This window comes from Dermacentor silvarum, chromosome 11 (genome assembly GCF_013339745.2).
Source record: "Dermacentor silvarum isolate Dsil-2018 chromosome 11, BIME_Dsil_1.4, whole genome shotgun sequence".
NCBI lineage: Eukaryota > Metazoa > Arthropoda > Arachnida > Ixodida > Ixodidae > Dermacentor > Dermacentor silvarum.
This window is the reverse complement of record NC_051164.1, coordinates 35656667-35662815: the sequence shown is the minus strand read 5'-3', so window position 1 is coordinate 35662815 and position 6149 is coordinate 35656667.

Here is a 6149-nt window from a genome sequence, read left to right as displayed (position 1 = left end):
TCGAAGCTTCTAAGGTCTGGCTTCTTTTTGTGCATTTAAAGCTTTATCGCGTCGTTGTAACGGGTGTTGACAAAACTCTTGTCCCTAAGAAGACACGGGGTGAGCCATGATGTAGTCAAGCATTTCACTGTATTTTGAACGTCCTGCGCTACTTTTATGCACCAAAATTTATTAGGCGTCATTTTGCTGACGTGTCGTCAGTGTGTCCATTGTAAACGAAACAGGGTACCTTCCATTTGAAGGGAAGCATCTGCGCACTAGGAAGGAAAAATTCCTTTCAATCTTTTTAGGTACGAAATGTCTTTTTTCGCGAGCTGGCAGGCTCATGCATATGAAGCTTATCTCAATGCGCAGAAACACGCAGATGGAGTAAAGGTAACGAAGGCAGGCATATCGGAGTGCAGTTCATGGTGCAGTTTCAATACGTAGAGGCTGAGAACAACGAACAAATGAACTAAAGATGCGGAGCGAGTGAAATACACCATTTCCATAAGAAGTTGAGTTAACGCTCATTCCTTTGTGCCTGTTCTTTGCGTCCTTTTGTGCGTTCTTGTGAAGAAAAAAAAAACTCACAGGTTGGTTACAAGTGTGTAACACGAATGCTTAGGCATTAGCTGTGATGGGAAAGGAAAGTATACTTTCTAAACATATTTAGTTGTCTTCATTTATTTATTGCGGTAGTGATAGTCGTGTGATCGTTAGTGTGAGTACTTACTGCGTAATGTATTGGATCAAATCGTTGTTTTCGAAGATGATGCTCATGCACGCTTCCCTAGATAAGGTCACATGATCTCTGAGAGGTGGCGTGCTGCATCATCAATGGTTGATGACTATTGTTAGCAAAATCAGCGTTGTTTGCAGGAAGAATGAAATATTCCACAAGAAGCATTGGACAAGACATGTACGACAGGAATCCAGTGATGAAGTAGGAGCCAACCTGTGGGACGGTGGCTTTTGAAATAAAGTAGGCCATTGTGGTGACATGTTGATTGTCTCGTTGCACTTTACACGCACTTTCGTAGAGGTGGCTTCGAAAAAGTCCAAGCGTTCCACGTGTACGTTGTCTCGGCAGTAAATCGCGACACCCGCCTCATGGTTCTCGTGTTGACATCGAGCTCAGCAGCAGTACATGTATCCCATCACCTTTAGCGGCATCTCAGCATCCATTCAAACCTCCTAGAGACATAGTATGGAGCCAGGCCTGACGACGGGGTCAAGGTAAATGTCGGGTGCGTGTGGCACCAAGAAGTGTACACCGATTGCTGCGACGAAGAGGAAATTCCAATGAGAGCATCGCCTCCTGAAACTGAGGCGCAGCATAAAGACTGTTCGTGAGCGACAACCATTCGTGCACGAGCAGTTGTAACCGAAGCCATTTGGTGGATGTTTTGGTTGGTGCATCTGTCATGATTGGGGAGTTTGTTCGCCGACTCCGGCACCTCTCTTTTCTGTCCGTGGCTGGGACCGCACTTTTCTTAAACGGAAACTACGTTCTCATGCAATGTGAATGTTATTGTTACAATTATAAGGGTCATAGTTAGCACCATCCTCATCATGATCAGTGTATATTTACGTTCACTTCCTCTCTCAGTGATCTCCAATTACCCCTGTCTTGCGCTAGCTGATTCCAACTTGCGCGTGCAAATTTCCTAAATTCATCAAGCCACCTAGCTTTCTGCCGTCCTCGACTGCGCCTCCATTCTCTTGTTATTCATTCTGTAACTCTAATGGTCCACATGTTATCCATCCTACGCATTACATGGCCTGCCCAGCTCCATTTTTTTCCAGTATCGGCTATCCCCGTTTGTTCTCTGATCCACACCGCTTTCTTCCTGTCTCTTAACTTTAGGCCTAACACTTTTCGTTTCATCGCTCTTTGTGTGGTCCTTAACTTGTTCTCGAGCTTCTTTGTTAATCTCCAAGTTTATGCCCTTTATGTTAGCACCGGTACAATGCAATGATTATACATTTTTGTTTTCAACGACAGTGGTAAGCTCCCAATCAGGATATGGCAATGCCTACAGTATGCACTCCAACCCAATTTTATTGTTCTGTAAATTTCTTTCTCATGATCAGGGTCCCCTGTCAGTAATTGACCTAGATAAACGTACTCCTCTACAGATTCTAGAGGCTACTGACCATCCTGAATTCTTGTTCCCTAACCAGGCTACTGAATATTATCTTTGTCTTCTGCATAATACTCTCAAACCCCCTCTTACACTTACTCGGTTAAGGTCCTCAATCATTTTTGTAACTCGTCCCCATTGTTGCTGAATAGGACAATATCATCCGCAACCCGAAGGTTGCTGAGATATTCGGCATTGAACCTCACTCCTAAGCCTTCCCAGTCTAAGCTCTTGAATACTTCTTCTAAGCATGCCGTGAATAGCATTGGAGAGGTTGTGTCTCATTTCTTGATAGGTAACTTTCTACTTTTCTTGCGGATAACCAAGGTAGCTGTGGAATTCTTCCAGATACTTGCCAAGATATTCATGTATGCCTCCTGTGCTACTTGATTATGCAAAGCCTCAATGACTGCGGGTATCTCTACTGATTCAAAGCCTTTTCATATTCTATGAAAGCCACATAGAGAGGTTGATTAAGTCGAGGTTTTGACGGAAGCCTGTCTGGTCGGGAGGCATCATGAAGAAGCGTAAAAAGAAGGACAACGCCAAGATATTAGAAAAAAAAAGAAATTTGACTTCAAGACACCACTTGGAATCCCTCCTGATCCAAATGACAGATATCACCCTCAACCGGAATGACGGAACCCTCCCCCCCCATCTACACGCGCTGCTTACGTCATATTTTAAAATCATATAAACAATGTATCGCAAGTCCTTGATTTCATTGTGAACAAGGCTCCCGTCAGGGGAGCCGAAACGTCTTTTCTTGTATTTTTTGTGTGGTCGGTGTCTTTCTTTTACCCTTCTTAGAGAGGTTGATTGTACTCCGCAGATTTCTCGATTACCTGATTGATGAAATGAATATCGTAGAACATCCCTTCCTGAAGCCAGCCTTTACTCTTGGTTGGCAGAAGTCAAGTGTTGCCGTGATTCTATTGGAAATTACCTTGATGAATATTTTGTACAATACTGAAAGCATGCTAAGGGGTCTATAACTCTTCCATTCTTTAACGTCTCCCTTCTTATAGATTAGTATAATGGTGGCGTTCTTCAAGCTCTCTGGTACACTTGAGGTCGTGAGGCATTGCGTATAAAAGGCCGCAAACTTTTCAAGCATGATATCTCCTCCATCTTTGAATAAATCGACTGTTATTCCAACTTCGCCTGCAGCATTTCCCCTGGTGATGTCTTGCAAGGTCCTTCTAACTTCCACATTTTCCATAAAGGTCCTTCTAACGTCTATATTTTACGTGCTTCCTCAATCTTTTCCACGTTATAATTTCGAATATCCCTTACTTTTTTCTTGTTGATCAGTTTTGACAGTTCAGCGAATTCTCTCATCTATCGAGTGTGCCACTTTCATGGTTTGCCGTTTCTTTATTACGTCCTTTGTTACTTGGGAGAGCTTAGCTAATAGTGGCCTTGGTGCCTTACCTACCACTTCAATTGCTGCTTGTGACATCAGCCTAGTTACGGTTTCTATCATTACCTCTATGTTGCCTTCATCTTTCTGTTTAAAGCTGCATATTTGTTTGCCAGCACCTGCCTGAACTGGTCTGCTATTACCATTGCTGCTTCTATGTCGGCCTCTCTCTTCTTGACTAATTTTACTCTCTCTCTCTTCAAATTGAGAGAGAGAGAGAGAGAATCCTAAACTTCACTAACCTATGGTCACTACACTTTACCTTACCTGACACTTCTTCATGCTGCACTATACTGGCATCGGCAGACAGTATGAAATCTATTCTATTCCTTGTTTCTACATTAGGGCTTTTCCAGGTCCGCTTCCAGTTGCTGCGCTTCCTTAAGAAGGTATTCATTATTCGGAGCCTATTCCTTTCCGCGAATTCTACAAACATCTCTCCTCTAGCGTTCCTTGAATCAATGCCGTAGTTGTCAATTGCTTGCTCACCAGACTGATTTTTTAACACTTTTGCATTGAAGTCACCCGTGACTACAGTATACTGAGATTGCACCTTTCTCATCGCTCATTCAACATCTTTATAAAACTGTTCTGTTTGTTCATCATCGTCACTGGAGGTTGGGGCGCAGACTTGTACTACCTGCCTTCTAGACCTCTTATTCAGTTTATTACGACGACTACTACCCTCTCATTAAAGCTCCAGAATTCATCAATGTTGCCCGCTATGTCTTTATGGACTAGAAATCCTACCCCGAATTCTCTCTTATCTGGAAGACCTCTCTAGCAGAGGGCGTGGCCGTTAGTCAGTACTGTATAAGCCTCACCGGTTCTTCTTGCCTCACTAAGGCAAATAATATCCCAAGCAATGCCTGATAATTCCTCAAATATTCCTGCTAAGCTAGCCTCACTTGAGAGGGTGCGCGTGTTGATTGTTTCGAGGTTCAGATTCCAGTGGTGGCCTGTCCGGACCCAGAGATTCTTAGTACCCTCTGCTGCTGCGCAGGTGTGACCGCCGCCTTGGTCAAGTGCTCCGCAGTCGCTGGGGACTGAGGGTTATGTCCATACCGGTGTCCCAAAATAGGACAAATTTTTCGGTGTAGAATAAACAATCCAACATGTTTTCTCGTAATAGATATATAAATTCTAGGTGGCCACTCTGTAAAATGTTTATGAAAATGAACTTTTATTTTAAAGGCCGCTAAACTGGACCAATTTTAGCGGGTTTTGTAAATTAGGAGTTTCCTAGACTTTATTACAATTTGAATAGGTAGTTTAGTTGCATATCTTGTTTTTCTTTCTTTGCTAGTAACCACTTGAACATTCATCAGAAAATATTTTAACTTTGTCACCGTAGCTGAAATGAACCCACAAAACCACTAATTTCTGAATCACTGAGAAACACTTGCTCAGAAAGCAAAGTTGGGCAAATTAAAAAAAAATACTGTCGTGACAATTTTAATTTTCTTGAGCTGGCAGTTCTATTTCAATATATCTTCTTGCACAATCAGCGCAATACGTTTGGCCGTTTAGAATTTCCCAGTGTACGATTGATAGGTCTCCAAATTTGTAAGATCTGCAAGTCAGGAAAATGGTTTACTCTTCTTGTCACGCATTAAAATTTTTCGTATCAGATCGGCAGCTGCATTTTGCAAAACAAAGTTTCATTCGGTTCTACATGGATGTTGGCATGCCGCTTTCTGTAAGCTTTTTTCTGAAAGCAAATAATAATGATGTCCTCCCTAATCCGGTCTTTATCTGAACACCCACACTACTAAAATGTTCATATTCAAATATTCGCGTAACATTCCTTTATGACTATCATTGTAGAGGCGCTGTGCAAGATCACTAGTCATTTACGCGGGGGGGGGGGGGGTTGTTCAACATTAGGCGCTTTAGGAATTACGCAACAGACATAACTGAAGCACTCATTACAACTTACATTCGAACTCGGTGATGTGGAAGTATCGTGGTGTTCTGGCTGTTTGGGGGTTCAGAAATGAAGGGGTGGCAAACTACTAGAGAACCACATTATAGCTGTCGTGGCATGGTCAATAGAGTCGGGTACACTTCCAGCGCCGAAATCACGGCACATGTAACGGAATTTGAGTGTCATCCGTTAGCTTTACTGGCAACGCTAAAATGAGAGAGAAAATGTGGTTGCTCCTACGAATTTTGTAATTCTTGTTTAGAATTTTATCTCTGCTTCTCTTTAACCACATACTTGCCGTGGTTCAAGTCGTTCTCCTCAGGACAGTGACTTCCCTTTAGGGATAGCTATCTATACGGACGATATTGCTCTAGAGGCGCCTCTTTCCAACTTGGTCGGTGGCTGTGTGGAAGCTTGTAGAAAGCTGCGAATACGGCTTCGGAGTGCTTAGGTGCAGTTGATCTTCATATGTCAGCTCCGAAGTCGTCTGCTAATGGCATATCATCCTAAACAATGTGCTCGTCGCACCATGATACAAATGTACCTTGGCGAGACGCCGGTAAGCTGGGAATGACAACACCGATACTTAGTCATTATTGGCGATGATCGCATCGCCTGCGGTTAAATTTGTACGGCGCAAATCGCAATCCCTCCTTAAGTGCATGTGACCGCC